The sequence below is a fragment of the Ochotona curzoniae genome, unplaced genomic scaffold (genome assembly GCF_017591425.1).
Source record: "Ochotona curzoniae isolate NIBS_2020 unplaced genomic scaffold, NIBS_Ocur_1.0 contig_3498, whole genome shotgun sequence".
Taxonomy (NCBI): Eukaryota; Metazoa; Chordata; class Mammalia; order Lagomorpha; family Ochotonidae; genus Ochotona; species Ochotona curzoniae.
In genome coordinates, this window is record NW_024465885.1 from 38,436,252 (window position 1) to 38,457,713 (window position 21,462).

At 37.5% G+C, this 21,462-nt stretch overlaps 1 pseudogene; it reads left to right on the top strand.

The window, feature by feature from the left end:
* The first annotated feature begins 554 nt into the window (after positions 1–554).
* Positions 555–21,235, top strand: LOC121156646 (annotated as a pseudogene).
* The last annotated feature ends 227 nt before the right edge of the window (positions 21,236–21,462 follow it).

Consider the following 21,462-nt stretch of genomic DNA (forward strand, 5'->3'; position numbering starts at 1 on the left):
CTGCAATAAAGTGCACTGGTTTCCAACATGCTCCACATAATGCATGACAAGAACAGGCCTTGTTTTGTGATTTAACACATGGGCTCTGCAGACACTCTAGATCCTCAGCCTGACTCCACATTAAATATTAAAGTTTTTATCTTTTGGGCACGTCACTGAGTTTTTGCTTAACTTTTTTGTCTAGAAAATAAGGATTATAATTGAATTGACTTCATTGAATTGATACGGCAGTCATATGCAAAGATTTGGTGGTGATGCAAATTGTTCATTGCTAATTGATTCCAAACTCTGGGGAAAAACAATGAATAATTATTCTAGGGCATAGACACATGAGAATGATAACCTAACTAAATTCTTTATATAATATATTATAATACATGTTTAGTTTTAAATGTGAGGCAGTCTTTATATTGATATTTCTGCTCAGTCAAGCCTTCCTAGCCCACAGTCATCAGGCCAGCCCCTTGTACCCAGATGTCTGCTCCTAGGGCGCTAGGAACACCACAAGGGGCAGGCACAGGCTGTGCCATCTCTACATCTATGCCTCCATATCGATGTCTAAGTCCATTTTACGAATGGGATCTACAACATACGATGCATTTACTACATTCAACGACTGGCAAGTTCAAGATTGCATGGCGTCTGGTGAGGGAAGCTTTTTGGTTCAGAGATGGTGCCTTCTGGTTGTGGATTAGCTTGGAGGAAAAGCCAACACAGTTCTCTTAGGACTCTTTCACAGATATATGTATATTCCATTTATGAATAGTTTCAACGAACTCTGGCTCTTTTACTTTCTTTATAATTCTTCTCAAATTTAACTCTATTAGTTGTCTAGGCTACAGGGAATAATAGCTCCCTTCTCACTTTTCTATAAATTCCTGTTTAATTAATAATGAAATAAGGAGACATCAAGCTGATACCCCATATATACCTATAGACATGAGTTCATTTCCACGTACATTCAGCACACTATTTTATTGTCTCATACGAAAATCAGTTCTCAAATATTGCTGGATATAGGCTACTTATTTAGAGTATGAGAAAAGCTGTGTGTCCCTAGAAGTATGCTAATATTACTGGCATCCTGGTGAAAAAAAATCATCTCTCATCTTTTCATCTCTCTCATCCCCTGCATTTTGGAAATCCACTTTTACTTTTGTATGAATCAAGTTATCAATTGCCCCAGCCTCGTGTCCCCATTCTATACCTTGTCTGGTCTAGTTTCCTGTCCTGATATCAAACCACTATTTGCAAGAATCAAACTCTTCCTCTTATCTTAGCTATTAGCTGTTCCGTATTTTACAAAAGAAAGATCTTTGTTTTTCTCAATTTTATAACCAGATATTTTCCCTATCCATAATTTATACATACAAAAAGTTCTACAAACACTAAACACATAGAATAGAGTAGAATGACTATACTCATGAAATACTATTGTATAATTAATTCAAAATAGAATCTAGATACTAATGTTAATGTAACAGCTTAAGTATCTCTTTAGATTAAGACTTATCTAGCAAAGACACTGGAAAAAAACAGATGCTAACTTTAATTCATGTGATTACACAATTGGACATGTATAAATTAGAAACAGTACTATACATAGTGCTTAAAGGGAAGGGTATTTTATGTGCAAGTATACTAAATCTTTTTCAAGTATTCACAAGTAAAATTGCACACAAAATATCTGAAGTAACATTTAGTCTTAATTTAAACTAAGATTGCAAATAGCAATAATGAAAAACATAGTTGCAGTAACTAAAACTTGATTTTAAGGATGAGAGTACAGTTACCATTACATGAAAACTATATGCACATGTATTTGCATGTTGATTGATTTGTACCACTATCCCCAGGAGTTATCTACATAAATAAAGTGACAATCACTTTTCCTAAGTCTTCAATGGAATCTTTAATCCCTGGAGCAGAATTTTCATGTGACTTATATTCTCTTCCATTTTTAAACCAAATGATTAATCCCTTAACAAGTTTTTATGTGATAATAAGCAAATGCTATCACGGTCCATCTTTGGTTTATCTACTTGACTTCTTTTGCTTGATAGGCCTTACCAGACCAAGCTTTCGCCTTTATAAATATTTAATTTTTGTACAATGCTATTATTACATCTTATACTTGAAACTTTCGTGTAAAGCCTTTGTTGTGGTTGTTGTTGTTGTTGTTGTTGTTAGTCATAGGTGTTACATCTAAGGGAGGAAATATATTTGTCCTATGTTTTAACCAAGCAAATTTCCCATCCATCCACCCAGCACTTTGATAAAATTAACCTAATTAATGTACATTTTTGTACATAGCTGAAATATAAATCAAGCAGTCTTATTAAAGTTCAACAGTAGTGATGAGGCCAAATGCTAACCATGTCATGTTTATGTAAAACATCAGAATCAAACAGTGGGTGGTTTCTGAATGTCTCAACCACCAGTATGTATTGTACGTCAAGATTAAATTGTGGTTTACTGTAAGATGAGAGAGAGGATATGCTATCAATTTCTACAGTGTAAGTTTAAACTTACTTAAAATTCTGCCAAAGTCTAAGAAAAATATACTGAAATTTGGGTGGTCTGCGTATATGATACCACCGTGCGTTAGTATTGAAATCATGTAGACGCGGACATGTAGGACAAGAGAGTGACCAAAATAATGTTGTCTTGTCATATCAGCCCTGTAATTCTTTTATTCATGATCCTTTCCATGTAATGGCTATTGCTTGTCTCTCCAGTGTTTTTGTGCTACAATCTTTTCTTTTTCTATGCACATCTTACATTTCCTTTTAATTTGCCAAATATTTTAGCTACATTGTGGTAATACATACTGTGGTGTTAACTTCTTTTTCTTAAGATTTATTTATTTTATTGTAAAGTCAGATAGACAGAGAGGAAGAGATTCTATCCGATGATTCACTCTCTAAGTGGCAGCAATGGCAGGAGCTGAGCTGATCTGAAGCGAGGATGCAGGAGCATCCTCTGGGTCTCTGCATGGGTGAAGTATCCCCAAGGCTTTAGGCCATCTTCAGCTGCTTTCTCAGACCACATCATGGAGCTGGATGGGAAGTGGGGCCACATGGACATGAACTCCCAGCACATGCATGGTGAAGACTTTAGCTGCTAGGCTAGGGTGCCTGGCCCTGTCGTGTTAACTTCAGAGTTGCCAGGGGTAAATAACCAGGGTGTGAAATATCTTCTGAAATTCCTAGTTTTAAGTTTTGGGAAGTATGCGATAGTGTCAGGTCCACTGTGTTACATATGAAGTTTTCACCTGTACATCTTTGGAGAACATCACTCTGGTACAAATATTGTGAATGATAAAGTGGGAGCTGAACGTAGAAGTTCTAGGTCCAGCAGACTTCTGGATTCATGCTTAGGTGCTGGTTTGTAAAGACTCAGTCATGACTCTTACAGACAGAACAGGAAAATCTGTAAAGGAAATGCCTTATATCCATAACTAGCCAAAGAATATTCCTTTTTTTTTAATGGAAAGCCAGAGAGAGAACACATAAATTTAGTTCCTACTGTTAAGTATTAAATTCACCTCTCTCCTATAATTGAGAGAAAGGAGAAATCGTTCAGATAGTGGTTGCAATGTTGGAAGGTCTACAGATATGGACATTTGTGTTTTTTGAGAGTTCTTGTCTTTCCAAAAGTCTGCACATGATTAATGTAAAAGATAAAGGCTCAACTGGGGTTAGGCAGATTCAAATTGCATTAGGAATTTCTGCCAAGCATAGCAGTAAGGAAACACCATAACTCCTTAATGTTCTGGCTGCATTCCATTTAAATATATTGAAAAACAAGAGTTTTCACTCCAAGAAGACAGTAACTTGAACATTGGTTGCCTTAATTGGTTGCAATGGCAGTAGCTATAGCAATTTCAGATGTTTGTTTATACACTTTATTTAAACTCTGTGGCTAGAAGATGTAACATGTATTCTGTATTGTACTACCCAGAATGTTTGGATACTATTAAAAACAAAAAGATATCACTATGTCTTAATTAAACCCTCAGTGACTTCTCTTTATTCCTAAAGCGCAGCCTGTGAAAAGTGCCTGAGTGCAGGTGGTTTATTTTGGCTTGAATTGGGGAGAAGCGAAACCAAGAGAGGAGGCATTTTTGAGTTCAGTTGTGGTACTGCAAGGAATTGGGCTTCAGTCCTGCCTAGCATGTCTGAAGTGTTCCTTAGAATATGCCTTAGAATTGATGACTCACAACCAGGAGCACTGAGCAGTCCGCAGAAACAAAACAGTAAACTTCCTTCGGGACTAGGGAGAGGAGCTTTCTCTGGTTCTTGCCTGGTTCTGACTTTGGGTCCCCACTCTCTCTCATAATGACCATCAGGATTGCTCCAGAAACCCCTCAAGACAAACTAACAAATAAACAAACAAAAAAACCTAGAATAGATGGAGAAGAGCAAGGAAACCTTAGAAACAGGAAATGGGAAGTGGGGATGCACTTATAACTCACTGGGTGGGACACGAAGATTAGTTACTCCTCACTAGGGTATTGAAGATTTCTCTGCACACCCCTTATAAAACCGTTCACCTAAACTGTTGACATATGTCTTGTTACAGTTATAGAGTTAGACTATCTGAAAAACAGCCAGGTTCTGCAAAATCATGCTTCAACGCTATGAACTGCTAAATACTAAAATTAAAATAGACACGAGACAGCTGAATAGTAATCTATAGCCATTTTAAGGTGTATAGAACCCAGCTGCATATAAACTAATAATTGTAATGTCAATGTAAAAGTCATAGGATGTGGTTCAGAACTTGCACACTTTTTTTGTTTGTTTGTTTGTTTCTCTCTCTCTTTGAACATGCTGGTTACACAATACCATGTCAACTAATCCCATCATGTTATAAATTGTTACTGATGTAATGTCGGGCTTTTAATTGCTTGGGATGATACTCTTTCGGCTGTACCTTCAGACCAGAGACTGTCTCCCCATGAAACTGTTGAACTTATCTGGACAATAAGATGCTGGACTCTATGCTTTGTAGATGCTCGCAAGGAAAAAAATCTCAATTGAATTTGACCTGTGGTAATGCAACGAGATGGAAAAATCCACCGGGGGGGGGGCAGCGAGCTTTGGGGAGGGGAGGGGGGAATCCCAGTGCCTGTAAAACTGTGTCGCATGATGTAATGTAATCAATTAAAAAAAAAAAAAGAATTGATGACTCAGCTATCTCTAGGCAGATACAAGCCGGACCATGAGGGCTCCAGGACAGGCTGTGTGTCACACTGACTCACAGTGTTACAAGCATCATGTGCCCAAATAAGAAAAGGGCCAGAGAGGAGAGAGATAACTACAATAAATTTGTATCAGGCAAACTGAGTGACTATTAGAAAGCACAGAGAGAAAGGAGATGCCAGACATTGTGGCCCAGGCACATTACAATCCATCACTTTGTTTCAGTCTCACACTAAACAAACCTGCTCCCTACAGGCCATGAAAGAGATCTCAAGTATCTTGTATTTGCCATGCTGAAGCTTGATGCAGACTTTTTTTTTATGGCATGGAAAAGTTGTATTTGTTGATGCTTCCACTGTATGGTAAGCACTTAGTATTTTGTTTTTTAAATCTTGCAAAAATTTCTGATGGACACATTGTGGACCCCTCTTAAAAAGTAGGAAAACACATGTGCAATGTACAGTGGTTACAGTAGACAGCCTCCCTGCTGGTGTTATCACACCAACTTTCCACTTATACCAGGCTTTTGCATGAAGGGTACGATACACTAACGGGAAAAGTTCAGAGTTAAGGGGAAAGTGGTAATGCCCACTACCCGGTCCTGCTGTGACGTTCCCCTGTGGTCCTGCTACGCCCATCTTTTGCCCTCAGTGGTAAAATGTTGAAGTAACTTAGGTTTTTAACCTTGAAAATTCATTTCATTTTGCTTGAATGTCTATGCTCTGTTTATTCAGCATTGTTAGAAATCACGACTTTTTAAATTTGTTTTTGCTTGATTCTTTTGTGGTAAAGTGATATTCGTATAAAAAGAGATTTGATAGTTTACAGATATAATTTTAAGAATGTAATATTCCCTTATTCTCTCCTTCTGCTTCTTTCCTATTTTTCGCTTCATTGCTTACATTCTTCTATTTTTGTTTTTAAAAGAGCATTTATTAATTCACATAACATGAGACAATCTTTTTAGGGCTATATTAAAGATTGAAGATGCACTGTAAGAGTATTCAATTAATATTTATGCCAAATATTTCCTTCTTTATATCTCACAAGTTTTTGTAAGAAGTATACTCTAATTCATTTTTTGAAGATTTATTTATTTTTATTGCAACGTCAGAAATACAGAGAGGAGGAGAGACAGAGAGGAAGATCTTCCATCCGATCATTCACTCCCCAAGTGACCGCAATGGCTGGTGCTTCGCTGATCCGAAGCCAGAAGCCAGGAACCTCTTTAAGGTGTTCCATGCCGGTGCAGGGTACCAAGGCTTTGGGCCGTCCTCGACTGCTTTCCCAGGCCACAAGCAAGGAGCTGGATGGGAAGTGGAGCTGCCAGGATTAAAACTGGCATCCATATTGGATCTGGGCACAATCAAGCGAGAACTTTAGCTGCTAGGCCAGCGCGCCAGGCCCATGTACTTTAATTCTAACTGAATGTTTTACTTAAACCTTACCTAAAGACTGACATACAAGGTCCAGCATTGTGATATATTTAGTTTATTTGTCACTTGCAATGCTGAGATCTTAAAAGACAACACCAGATCAAGTCTACAGACTGCCCCTTTCTGATACAGGTCCTTGCTAATGTGTCTGGGAAAGCAAGGGATGGTGGCTTAAATATGTGGGCCCTGTGAGGATGACCTAGGTGGAGTGCATAGCTTCAGGTGCTGAAATGGCCCAACCCTGGATGGGGCAGACATTTGATGAATGACATAATCTCTCTCTCTCACACACACACCCTTCTGAATTTCATATAAATGGATAGATTTTTAACGATTTATTTCATTTTATTTTATTTGGAAATGCAGATCCACAGAGACCAGACCTGAATGCCGGGTCCAATAAGTAGTTTCTTAAGAAACCCTTATTGAAAGTATACAGAAAGTATACATCAGTAAATGTAAAAAAAAAAAAGAAAGAAAAAGAAAAAGAAAAAGAAAAAAAGGAAAGGAAGGGAAAGAAAAGACAAGAAAAAACAAGAAAGGAAAAAGAATTTAACCATCAATATGTTTGAAATTTCTTGAACAAGAATCTGGGTTTACCTGTATTATCATTCATCTGTGACTTGGTGAATCATGAAATTAAGTTAAGAAAATTGTCCATAGTTTCATCCTTGGAAATACTCAAGACACATTTCTGCTGCAGAACACCATGCTATTGTAAGAATATCTGGTCAGTATTAAAATAGATATTGCAGTTCATTTTAGGAACTCTAGGTCTCTCATGCAGGTACAGGCACCCAGGAGAAGAGAGCGAACCAGAAGATGAAAAATCTTTCCTTCTGTCTCTCTGTGACACTGTGCCTTTCAAATAAAGAAAATTAATTTCTTTTTCTAAAAATAAGTTGAAAACACACCCAATTTGTGTAATCATTGCTTTTTCCATATGTGTGTGTGTCAGAATTCCTGTGTCTGTCACTGTTCTTTTAAATTTGACCAATCTCACAGGAAATTAGTACAGCTGCAGAAAGCACCCTTTATGAAATCTTTTTGTTTATTCCCATTACCAATTAAAAAGTGAGGGCATCATTCATATGCACACACATGCACAGACACATGGAGGAAGAGAAAGAGAGAGAGTCAAGACCAAAGGCAGAAGCTCTTACTTCAATCCAGGTCTTCCGTGGGTATGGATTCAACTACTCCTGCCTTCATTGATACTTCCCAGGGTCTATATTAGTAGAAACCTAGGTTTACGAGAAGAGCTGAGGCGGAAATGCAGCATCGCTGATAATGATTCCTCAGCATCTTAAGGGGGTGCCGTAACTGAAGGCCCAACCCTCTTCCTGACACAGACCTTTTAATTGGTTCCAAAAAAGAGAATGTAAATTCAACATTGTGTCAAGTTATTTCCACGATTTAAGTTCAATCTTACATCTATGCTTTTTTTTTACAGAAATCTGTCTTTACACAATAATCTGTGAATTGTGCTTCTATTACATTTGACTCAAATAACAGCTAATACTAAAATATTCTCATCTCAGAAAGAATGAATGCAATAGCAAAAAAGCTCTGTCTGAGGACCTTGTATATATAATCTTATATTTTTACTTTTAATACAAGGTTGAATGATAACTAAATATATTAACAATGCAGTGCATATTTATTTGGCTGCTACATCACACACTAAAATAACTATCGTGTTGGTGTGTATTTAGATGGGTGGCTACAACAGCAGTCATGCCGCAGTGAGTATGTAATTGGGATGACTGGTTCTAGCTCCTGGCTCCAGGCTCCTGATGGTGCAGATCCTGGGAGATGGTGATGATGCTTCAAGAAATAAAGCTTTTGCTCCCCAAATAGGAGATTAATCAAGTCCTGGGCTTTTAGTTTCTTGACATTTAGGGCATAAGCAGCAGATAAGACTTTCATTTTGTTCGCTCTCTCTCGTTCTCTCTCTCTGCATCTCTCTGGCCCTATGCCTCTCAAACCTATTAAGCTTTATGACTGAATTTTCATGCCCATACTCTATCTTCATTTTTACCATCATTGCTTTCATGTAAAAACTGAATGTCCACCTATGTTTCCACGTTACCATGCATATTTTAAAAAGATAGACTTTCCAGTATGAGTATATTGAATATTAGCACTAGTTCTCTTTTAGTTATAGTACTTTATACAATTGTGTTAAAGAATACTTACAAACATTAGTTTTTTTCTCCTAATAAATGGTTGATTTTTCTACATTGTCATTGCTAAGCATAATAAAGAGCTAGGAGAAAGTTTACTTATATTTTCATCTTTTAGCTATTCATTTTTACAGAACAAAAGACGACACATTAATAAATCTTAGTTTATTTTTCTTACATCTTGTTTATTTTTATTTAATAGGCAGATTTATGGAGAGAAGGACAGATAGCGAGAGACGGTCTTCCATATGCTAGTTGACTCCCCAAGTGGCCACAACAGCCAGAGTTGAGCTGATCTGAAGCTGGGAGAGAGGATCTTCTTCCAGGTCTCCCAAGTGGGTGCAGAGACCTAAGGAATTGAGCCATACTCTGCTTTCTCAGGCCATAATCAGGGACCTGTAAGAAAAGTGGAGTATCCAGGACACAACCCAGCACCCTCATGGGATCCTGGTGCCACAGGACAAAGGATTAGCATTTTGAGTCATGCAGATGGCCCCAATTAGTTTAAAAGAATTTTTAAAATAAGTGGTTCTTGATTGAACTAAGCAATTTTTCTGTAGCAATCCTGATAACTTTTTCCAATGCAAAATGTAAAATATCCATGTCTGTTTTAAGCTGTTTTAGCCAGAGACACTGAAAGGCAGGCTTTCATTGGCCTTAGGATGTTTTCTTGCATGTTTCACATCCAGAGCTAAGCCATTGTAGCAGCTAATAAACAGAACACTCTAGTGAAGGCAAACAATAATGCAATCAACTTTAGTTGGCTCTGAAATAAGTGTTTTTAATTGCTGGGAAGTAACAAAAAAAATTTGATGGTAATGCTTTTATGACTACTAATATCCAAAAGCGTTGAAGAAATGACCCATTTATTTATATGTTAGAGGAACTCCTCCATTACAAAATTTTGTGAGATGATCAATGCATGAGCACTTAGTCCAAAGAGTAAATTTAAGCCTTCTTAAAATAAAATGACTCTACCCTCAAATAATTTTGTTTTCAAAGGTTACATCTCTGGGGGCAATGACTAAATTTTTCCTGGTGATTAATAATCAAAATTATGTGGTGTGGTAGTTCTCTACGATCTTTTCTCCCATTGAAAGGAATAACATATTTCAAAACTAGGACTCTGGGACATTTGGTTTCTCTAAATCACATTTTCCTCCCAAGGAAGTCAAAGTGAAGTGTGTGAAAGTATTGCATAAAATGAAATTAACCAATGTCAACAAGGTAACATTTGCTTATTAGTAACTTGGTAAATGACAAAAAAAAATACATTTTGGAAAAAATGAAAACTATGTATATTTTTAATCCTTTGGACATCTGTACCAAACATCTGGAAATTTGAGTCAATTGTTTTCTCTTAATCCATTTTTCCTCCAGATGCAACGTTCAGTAAATATCAGGGTCAAGCACATCGAGTTTTCATTCTTATCACTTTGTACACATCTGTTACTGACATGAATTTCTGCCAGATTTCATGTAGGCAGAAGCCAATTCATGGGCCTATTTTGAAATCTTGAGTTACTTCGTGCTTAATAAAGAGGTGCCAAAAAAAAAAAATCTTACCAAACATGAGAATAATGATAATCTGTTAATGTATCATTTTCCTAGCTTTGTGGTAAAGGATCGGTTACACACTGTGTAACCCTTAAATATTCAATATAGGAAAAGGCATTTAACTTTTGGGTTTAGTTTTCCAACTTGCAAATGGTAAAGATGTTGCTATTCATTTTTGATTGTGATTAAAAAAAAGTCATGTAGTCTATCCTCAGCATAGTTTCGTGTCTTCTTCAGTGTTCTTACTTACAAGCATCAATTTTACAGTAGATGTCTGTATCCCTTCAACTGGAGGTACTGAAATGTATACCCATTAATTCACACTCTCCTTTTGCAAAAATTCTTTTGCCACAGAATTTTTTTTAATTCTTCTGCATCTGAATTTCATTTCAGACCATTTTACATGAATGCTTAAGCATTATAATCCAGTGATGTTGACTTATTATACATCATGTATCATACATGTTACATATATGACACTATCCAAATGGAACTAAAGAACATAACCTTTCAGAACCAGAGATTTCTTAAATCTTCAACAGCTGTTACTTATTTAAGCAAACATAGAAAAATGTATAAATATATGCAAAACTGAACAGCTTATAAGCAAAAACTGATATAAGCTTTTTTCCCCAACTCAAATTTACTATTTAATACAACCCATAAGACCTGGTTGTCTGTACATTTTGCTTGTAAGAACTTTTTTTTCAAGGTTTGGATAAGGAATTTATTGCAGTTCCATTTACTCATGGTGAGATAAAAATGGTAAGGTCACAACTTAAGGAGTCATATTATAATAATAAAATTTGTACATTAACAACAAATTAAGCTATACTTTTAAATACATGAAAAGTCAAAATAATAATTTTGTGATTAAATAATTGAGAACACTTTAGAATACTTGGAATTACTTAATTGTTATTGAGCACAAGATGGGCCGGCATTGGCAGCATGTCAGGTAAAGTTGCTACCAGCATCTTCAGGAGCCTGCATGTGTTGGTTTATGTCCTGGCAGCTTCCCTTCAGATCCAGCCCCATGAAAAGGACCTGGGAGAATAGAACATATTGCAAGGACTTGGGCCTCTCTTATCCACAAGGGAAAACCAGATGAAACTCCTGGCTCCTGTTATTTTTTTTTTTTTTTCTGGCTCAGTACCAGCCATGCAGCCATGATGGGAGTGAAACAGTGGATGGAGGATCTCTCTGGCTCTGTGTCTCCCTCTGTCTCTTTTACTGTGATTTTCAAATCAATGAATCTTTAGTAAAAGTCAAAGGAAAACTCTGAACCTACACACACCCAGAACCAGAGACATTTTATAATACTAGAAATTTCCTGTACTATCTCAATTCCCTTTAGTTTAGCAAAGTAATGTATTGGAACAACACAAAGTAAAAGTAAGAAACACAACTGAAATGACAGGCAGTCCAATAAACTGGCTGGAAAACAACACCTAAATGCACAATGATATGGATTTGAGACCTAATCTTGCTATTCCCAACCTTTGGAGCACTGAAGTCATCAAATTCCCCTGATCCTGGGGAGAGCTGCTGCAATGGTAAATGAGTTAATAAATACTAAGTATTTTAAACAGATTTCAACCCCTCTAGATGCTCAACAAAAGGTTAGTTTTTTCCATTATAGCATTACTTTCTATAATGAGATTAATACTGAAAGAGGGAAGAACAAATCTCTCTCTTACAATGAAGATTGATCATGAAGATATCTCTAATTGTGTGGTGATCTTAATAATCTCAGTCACATGTTTTATAAATTTGCAACCTGTGTCCAGAAAACTTAAGCTATTCTTTGTTCTCAAAAAGGCTATTTAACTCCAAATATACTTTGCATCATTAATTGGTTATTTAATTCTAAAGCTAACACACCATGTTTTCAAATAATATTTAAATGGAATGATCTATGAGATTTATGAACACAAGGGGGACGCAGATGGTGAAGTAGGATGATAAGCAAGTTGGTGTTGAGAGCTGCTTTGGAACTGAGGCCATATTACAATGCTCTGCTATGTGAAAATGGTTCGGACAGAAACCAATCCCCACAATAGAGAGTAAATAAATGCAAGATTTGAGTCTTTAAATTTCAAATAGGAACTGCACAGGTAGAATGAGCAGTAGTGAAGAAACCAGAAGAGGATTTAGTCTTGCATGTATAGATACGTTCAATTTCTCAAAGGGGAAGTACTTTCCCAAGCCTTCTTAAAGCAAGAACAATATATGAATCTAATCTTACACGTTGGTACTGATTGGATTCTATTATGCTATGCTCTACTTGTTCAGGTTGGTGGGGAGACAGAAGGACAAACTGATTTAATTTGAAAGAGTGAGTGACAGAGAAAGACAGACACAGGCAAACATCTTCCATGTATGCCTTCTCTCCCCAAATTCTCAAAATGATCAGGGTTGAGGAAGGCCAAAGTTAAGAACCTGGAAGCACTTGGGTCATCTCCTGCTGTTTTGTCTTGTGCATTAAAGGAAAGTTTGAACAAAATTGGAATATCTAGAATTTCAACCTGAGTTCATATTGGATATCTGGTGTGGAAGTGGCCTATCGTGCTGCACCACAAAGCCAGGCCAGAGTGGGCGTTGTGAAATATCTCCGGCCTCAGTACCACAGTGGTGTTCCTCAGGCCCTTTCTGAGGAGATTGTTGGGGAAGTTAGGGAAGGGCAATGGATCTCCATTCACACGTGTCCAAAAGATAAGGTCCTGGTGTCACCCAAGGCTCTATGTTACATCAAACCACCTTCCCATTTCCTTCTTTCTCCACGAATTCACAAGCTGTCCTTGAAGAGTTACTTCCTTTAGTTTTCAATATACTCAACTTATTCTATCTAATTGGAAAGCTTGTGTTATTTAAAAACAACAGCAGCAATTACATTTTGTTTAACACATCTCTAATATCTTATAGAAGTCAAAAAGTACTTAGCTATAATGAAAAATATAAAGGTGCCCTGAGTATACATGCATGGTAATGAGCATATTTCAGCAGCTTGGAATTTTGGTCTGCCTTAAAAATCCATGTCTTAACAAAGGTGTTTTATAGCAAAGGGACTTCATTAAGTGTATGAAGATAATCTATTCAAGGAGGGAGGAAAACCAACTTAACAACCTATTAAGTTAGAAAGAAATTTTGCAAGAGAATCTCAAGGATATTTCCAAGGAGAAAAAAACATTTATTCCCTGGTAGCACTAATGGAAGTTGGAAATTCAATGTTACTGCAAATATCTGTAGCAAAAGAGTGCTGTTATTAATAGTCCAAGCTAATCATCTGAGCTCTCGTCTTGTGTAATTAACAGCAGACATGTGCCTGCAGACAGGGACATTTGCGAAGATGGTTCATGGTTTTAGTGCATCAGCAAGAGAGAATGTAAACATAATTTTCAAAAAGCCAGGGTCTCATCCATTGGGTAACTTAGAGATTCTAAGTGTCTTGAAGAGATGCTAGATGACAGACTTCCTTTGAGAATCCAACTCAATCTGTTATCTACCCCCAAAGAAATGCCCTCAGTCTCCAAGACTTCACACCTGCAGAAACATCTACCATGAAACCTCTCCTTGCAAAACCTGATGGAACTGAAAAAGATATGTGGTAGGTATGAGAAAAATCAATGCTAGAAAATCAGTGCTAGGGAGCCTGTAGCGCTTCATTTGTTAACAGATTATTTTAAAATTTACACAGCACACTTTTGGTTCAGCCACTCTAGGTCATATGCAAATGAATCTAGAATACAGATCTACGGGTCGATGAGAGCATGTGAGATGGGTTTATGCCTGAGAGGAAACAGAGACTACAGCGTTTCGGCATTGTGGAGAGAAAGTTGCCTTGTAATAACTTCAAATATAAGCCTTATCTCTCACGAGACATATTTCCTTGATCATTGCCATTCTTCATAATTAAATAATTATTTGTTCAGAAATGTCTGATGACTGAGAACAGAAGCACAAAATCAAAGTAAAGTTTCGTTATAATTGTTTAAGATACCTTTATCAACTTTCTAATTTTGGTGTCAAATTGCTTCGGTAAAAGTGTTTACTTGATAAGTAGAACTGTGAATTATATTTCAATAAAAGCAGATTTTTTTTCCTTCATCTTTTTCTCGTCTTTCCAACTTTGACGTATGGCCATGTAGGCAGGTTTCCAGTAGGGTTAATTGACCCACAACTATTATGTTACGGGAAACTGTCAACTTCAATCCCATGTTCTCAGCAATTCTCTTTCTCTTTGCAAAGTAATTTTCCATTCCCTCTCATTACTAGCATGGCGTATTTGCCTGCTGCTCTGATAATAGATTATATCACATGAGAAGCTCGGATAATTGGGATATGAGTAAACAAGACTAGTATTTTGACTTCTTTGCATGACTTTCAGAAATATTAATGATTATTGTCTGTTTCTCTAATTTCTCTGTTGAAATCCTAACACACATCAGGGAATCCATTGATTCAAGGATCAGAATCTCATTCTAAATATGATTCCAAACTTGGGCTCATTCAGAAACCTAACTGGTGAATTTTCATCTGACTGTCAAGCACAAAAGTATATAAATAAATGACTATTTTAAGGTATTAGATTTTAGGGTGGTTTGTCATACCATTGCTGTGCTGATGGATGTCCTTTTCTAAATATATTCAGGAAGTGCTTCCTATATGTCAGACTAACATGTGATGTTTAAACAGTAGCCAGTATAATGATAATATATATATAATTATAAACTATATTTTAGAGAGTTTTATTGGCTAGTTGAGACATAATTGTAATATGTACTTTTCTGAAATCAGAGTGATTTTGTGGGAGCAAATAGAGGATGGTATCTCACTATACCTATGTTTGTACAAAGCATGGAAGTGTATGTAGAAGTTTCCCTTGCCCAATGTAGATGAAGAGATGACATGAAGAATTGAGAGTGTGAGCAGAAGACATTGCGATGCCAGATACGTTGAATCAAGATGAGAGGCTAGAGTGAATTTTTGGAGGAGGAGCAGAAGACAAGTTTGTCATTATAGTTAACAAACAACTTTGTAGATCATGTTAATATTTTCTGAATATTCAAAACCAACAGTGACATTGTGGTGTGCTTAGCATGGACTTACAGGTTTCTTTAACTCTTCTTTTCATAATTTGGCTGTCTTCCCATTAGAAGCTAACAATGTCTAGACCCTTTGTGCTTTAATCGTTTTTAACACATTGAATGCATTATAGAGTCGTAAGTACCAGTTTTGGTTTCTGGGAGGCAATGGATATTTGAACAAAACAAGTGGTTAGTCATGTTTAATAGAAACTAAAGAATATGTGGTCAATCGCCATATTAGATCATCTTTTAGGTTTTCCTGCCAATTTGTGAGGGATTAAAATTGGTACTAGCTATTGCCTAGTGGTTTGTCTAGTCTCATTTTAAAATAACCAGATGAGGGAATTTCAATTTTGTGAAGGGAAATTACTCTCTGTTCTTAACAGATTTTGCTTCTAGGAAATGTTTTTCTGATACTTTGAATTTTATTTCAGTACTTTTTAGTACTAATTTTAAACTATCTGGACACTATCTTTTCCTTTTATATGCATACTCACTTGCTGTATATTACCACCAATGGAATGTTGCTTTTCCCTATCACTTTTAAGTCTCTGACTTTTTCGTACATGTTGAGCTTGATGTTTTTCCCTCTAGATTTATTAGCTCACATGTTTTAGGTCCATGTTACTCAGTTTTTCACCTAAACTTTAATCATTTGTATCCTCTCTTTCATTATCATCTTCCCCAGTGGTATTTGCATCACTCGCCTTCTGAGTGTAATTAGTGACCTATTTCCCCGCCCTTCAGAGCTGGACACAAAGATGCACTGCACAGTTGAGTTGTTATGTTGCCCTTGATGGTGTCCCTGTCAGTGCCTCCACGGAACTACACACTGTTATTATCACAAATTGATTTATCCCTTTCAGTTTTTAAAATATATTAACAGGAAAACATGCAGGTCTACTAAAAAGTTTCAATCTGCACTTATGATATATTCAGTAAATGACATTCAATCAATATGTGATTTCTATGTAGGTAATACAGAATTTCAGTACTTATAATTTATGGTTCTTAAGGGCCTTTCCACAAAAGGCAATAACTTTATGACAAATTGCACAGGCAGAAGAACTTTTGAGACTGGATCATGTCAGCGTTAGATAGTGGTGGAGGAATGCCAGCTTATATTTTACTTTCCCAATTCTTAGGGCATTATGAAGGTGCTAAGAGAGGAGGATTTCAATAAGTGTTTTTGTTTGTTTGTTTGCAAGTGTTTGACTCAGGAGGAGGAAATATTTTCTTGACATGGGAAGAAGGGTTATTCTACAGTGATGAACTCATTTTGTTTGCCCTCAGGACAGTTCTCTTAATCATTCTTTGGCCCCAAAGACCATGCTCCACATGTGCTTTCTTTGTGTGATCGTGTGAAGAAAATACAAAGTGTTATGGTAAGGGTGGAGATGAGATTGTGAAAAAGACGCTGCAAAGCATGAATGAGTACATATTATAGACATGCATCATATCTAAATACTCTGTATAGATGTGAAAAGAAACTGACCTGTTTTTCTCCTCAGAGGAGTTGATTTTAGTAGTTGGATAACACAGAACAAGAATGCTTATGATGTAGTAAACTCGTTATTCATTGATTGGCTTTGTGATCCCTCTGGGGTCAGTTTCAGCTGACCACTGAATGATTAAGGCCTATGATAGATTATAAAATAAGAAAATTTCAGTGAAAATACATTGAATTCAATAAAGTATACAGGAATACCTATAAACTTCATAGTGATTACTGTAAACATTCCGTATAGATATTAATGGACTGAGTGATGGCGCTAAAAAAGACAAGTCCATGAGTTAATGCCCCAAACTCGCTATTACTATCTCACTTCAAAAAGGAGATGTTGAGGATGTGATTATGTTGAAAGATTTTGTTGTGAAATCCTCCTAGATTATTGAGTTGGAATTCAAGCTCAATGGTAAGTCTCACCACAATACATATATGACACACATATGGGTACATGCATGTAAGTAGGACACGCAAAGAAAGTGATACAGAAAGAAGTAGAGTGTCAATGCTAAACAAATCAAATCATAATAGCCAGAAGCAAAAAATGGGAAAAGCGGCTGTGTAGATCTCAGAAAAATTGCATCTTCTTTTGGTAGGTTTAATTTAGATTTCTGGGCTGGAGTACTGTGAGATAATATATTTCTGAAGTTTTAGTACTCCTAATTTGCATGCCCTGATAGAATCCTTAAGAAAGTTCTAAAACATCGGGCCCGGCACGGTGGCGCAGTGGTTAGGGTCCTCGCCTTGCACACCCAGGATCCCATATGGGTGCCGGTTCTATCCCAGCAGCCCCGCTTCCCTTCCAGCTCCCTGCCTGTGGCCTGGGAAAGCAGTCGAGGACGGCCCAAAGCTTTGGGACCCTGCACCAGCGTGGGAGACCCGGAAGACGCTCCTGGCTTCGGATTGGCATAGTATCGGCCACTTGGGGAGTGAATCATCGGACGGAAGATCTTCCTCTCTGTCTCTCCTCTCTGTATATCTGCCTTTCCAATTAAAAAAATAATAATAAAAATAAATCTTTAAAAAAATATCATAGATTGGTCTACTGGATTAAAAAACCCATCTATTTGGTGCCTACAGGAGATATATCTCACCAACAAAAGTCAGTAAAAGTTAAGTAACATAGATTTTGATTTTATTTTATCTGTTTCATCTCTGCAAAACACAATTCTTCCTCATTAAATTCTTCACTGACTCACAGATCATGAAGTAGCATCATTTTCTTCAAGAAGGTTCTTGATTTTCTTTTTTATTTTTCTTTGACACATTAGGCATTCAGTAACATGTTATTTTATTTCATGCATTTTTAATTTCTTCTTTTCCTCCAGTTGTTGCTTTTGTTTTGTGGCTTTTCATTTAAGAAGACTTATAGTAACTGTATAATGGAGACTGGCATATCAAGTACCATGTTATTTAACTTCATGGCATTGTAAATTTCTATTTTTCATCCTATGGTTGATTTTGTATTGTGACTTTTCATTTAAGTGGATGTATAGTAACTCTGTAATGAAGACTATCATATCCAGATGTGAAGATACAATGTAGTATGCATCTCAACTTTCAGATCAAATATGGACTCTCAATAAAACTGTTAACTTTATCTTGGCAATAGCATGCAGGACACTTTGCCATTGTCCATGCCCACAATGATGGACATATGACTGCTTATGAAGAACTATGCTACAGTAATAATATAGGGGAAGTTGGGGGAGGGGAAAGGGAAATGGGGGAAGGATGAAGGGAAATTCCAAGGATATGGAACTGCATCATAAAGTAAAACATAATGAAGCTGAGGGCACAGGGTACAGCCATCTCTTTGTAAGTGATATTTTGAATAAACTATACATTGTGACAAAAGAGAATTGTTATACTTTACAACTTATTTGAATCCCCCCCAAAATGATGGAACATTTTTAAAATATTCTTCTGAACATCAGGGTTACAGAATGTGAGAGCTGGGGAGAAACAGGTCTCCCATGCGTTGGTTTACTCTCCATATGGTCATAATGATGCCTCTGTGCCAGACCAAATCCAGGAGTCAGAACCCCCTTTGGGGTTGCCTCTATGTGTTGATAGGACCCCAAGCACTGGCCCACCTTCCATTGCCTTTCCCAGGCAACCACTAGGAACTCAACTGTAAATAAAACAACGGATCGTACAGGATCCTGCATCACGGGAGGAACTGTGTTTCACAACTATGCTGAACTCTGAGAGGAAGCTTTAAGAAAGAATAAAATGCTTTCAAGAGGGCATAAGAGAATAACTAAGCAGATGTTAAATCTTAGCAAATTGACACGTAACGCATTGGTTCCTGTGAGATTTTCTTGGAGAGGATGGTGACAAGGATTCCATTTTTTTTTAAGATTTATTTTTATTATTTTTTTTTATGGGAAAGGCAAATATACAGAGAGGAGAGACAGGGAGGAAGATCTTCCGTCTGATGATTCACTCCCCAAGTGAGCGCAATGGCCGATACTATGCCAATCCGAAGCCAGGAGCCTCTTCCGGTTCTCCCATGCTGGTGCAGGGTCCCAAAGCTTTGGGCTGTCCTAGACTGCTTTCCCGAGCCACAGGCAGGGAGCTGGAAGGGAAGCGGGGCTGCCGGGATTAGAACCGGCACCCATATGGGATCCTGGGCGTGCAAGGCGAGGACCTTAACCACTTGTGCCACTGCGCTGGGCCCAAGGATTCCATTTTTTTTTAAATATTTATTTTTATTAGAAAGTCAGATTCACAGAGGGAAGGAGACAGAGAGAAAGATCTTCCATCTGCTGATTCACTCCCCAAGTAGCTATAATCACCAGAACTGAGCTAGCCCGAATCTAAGTGTAAGGAACTTCTTCCAGGTCTCCCATGTCTGTGCTGGTCCCAAGGCTTTGGGCCATCCTTGACTGCTTTCTTATGTCACAAGCATTGGACTGGATGGGAAGTGAAGCAGCTGGTACATAAGGAGGTGCCCATTTGGGATCCCTGCGCATGCTAGGCAAGAACTTTACACACTAAGCTATGGTGTTGGGTCCAAGGACTCCAATCTTAAAGACCAAGAATTAAGTTTAGACGAGGAATACTGGCTTATTTATCTAATGTACCAAGTTTATGAATAGAATAAAAATATATATTTAAGAGAAATATCTGGGGGACATTTGAATGTATATATATAGGAAAAGTCTACAAACTCATCAGAAACTTTGAAAATACGTGTCAGACTATGTAATTAATGGAACAATGTCGTAGACAGGATGGTGTCAAAGAAAAAACATGAACCCTTGGCCTTTGGCTTGTATGCAAAGGAGAATCTTCACCCAAAGAGTCTGAAATGGGAGAAGAAAACAAACAAACAACAACAAAACAAAACAGAAAGCTCAGAGACTATTAGGAAAAAAAGGAGGCTGCGAGATCACACTGTAGTTAGCCTTGATAATATCAGTGACTTATTGGTAAATTAATCTGCCTATCTGTTCAAATTTGTGCTCCCCAATGCAATTAATGCCTAAAATTGAATCATTCACATTACTTATGACATCAGTAGGTTGAAAGGTATTTTTACCTCTGCAATATAGTTTTATACATAAAGGAGTTACAAAAACAGGAAGAATTTTGCAGCTATTTCACGGACACCGGGTGGGAGAGGGTTTCTGTTGGAGCTGGGCCACCGTGGAGGGAGAAGCTCTGTTGGTGCTGGTAGAGTTGAATCTTTGCCTTTCTCACCTAAGATTTTGAAATTCATTGCGATTCCTGTCCATTGGACTGTAAGATTGACTTAGGTAATCTTGGAATCAATGGCAACAAGACTGAATCAGAACGGGCCTTTGGCTACTATGGACCACTCCAAAGTGTGTGGGTTGCAAGAAACCCTCCTGGTTTTGCTTTTGTTGAAGACCCCCGTGATGCAGCTGACGCTGTCCTCGAGCTAGATGGAAGAACGCTGTGGGGCTGTCTTGTGAGAGTGGATCTGTAGAATGGCGAAAAAGAAGTCGAAATCGTGGTCCACCTCCCTCTTGGGGTCATCGCCCGCGAGATGATTATTGTAGAAGTCTTCAGCCTAGATGCAGATCTCCAAGAAGGAAAAGCTTCTCGCATGCACATCAGGTCCATTTCCATAGACAGGAATAGAGAAATATCATTGTCTTGGGAGAGAAACTACAAGCTGTCCTACTCGTTCTCCAGATCTCGGAGCCGATCTAGGTCAAATGAAAGAAAATAGAAGACCAGTTTGCAAGAGAAGTAGTGTACAGGAAATAACTTCCATTTGCCAGGAGTACAGAAAATTCAAGTTTTGTTTGGGGATTCATAAGCTTGGTGCATTTTAAAGATGTTTTAGGTGTGGAAATTTGTCTGTTGGAACAGTGACACACAAAAATTCTCTATGGTTTGAAATGGATCATACATGGCCTGTGATACCAAGAATTGATGCTTTACAATGTTCCCTTAAGCAAGATTGAATTTAGTTTTGAGCCTTGCATAGACTGGCCTAAATCCTGC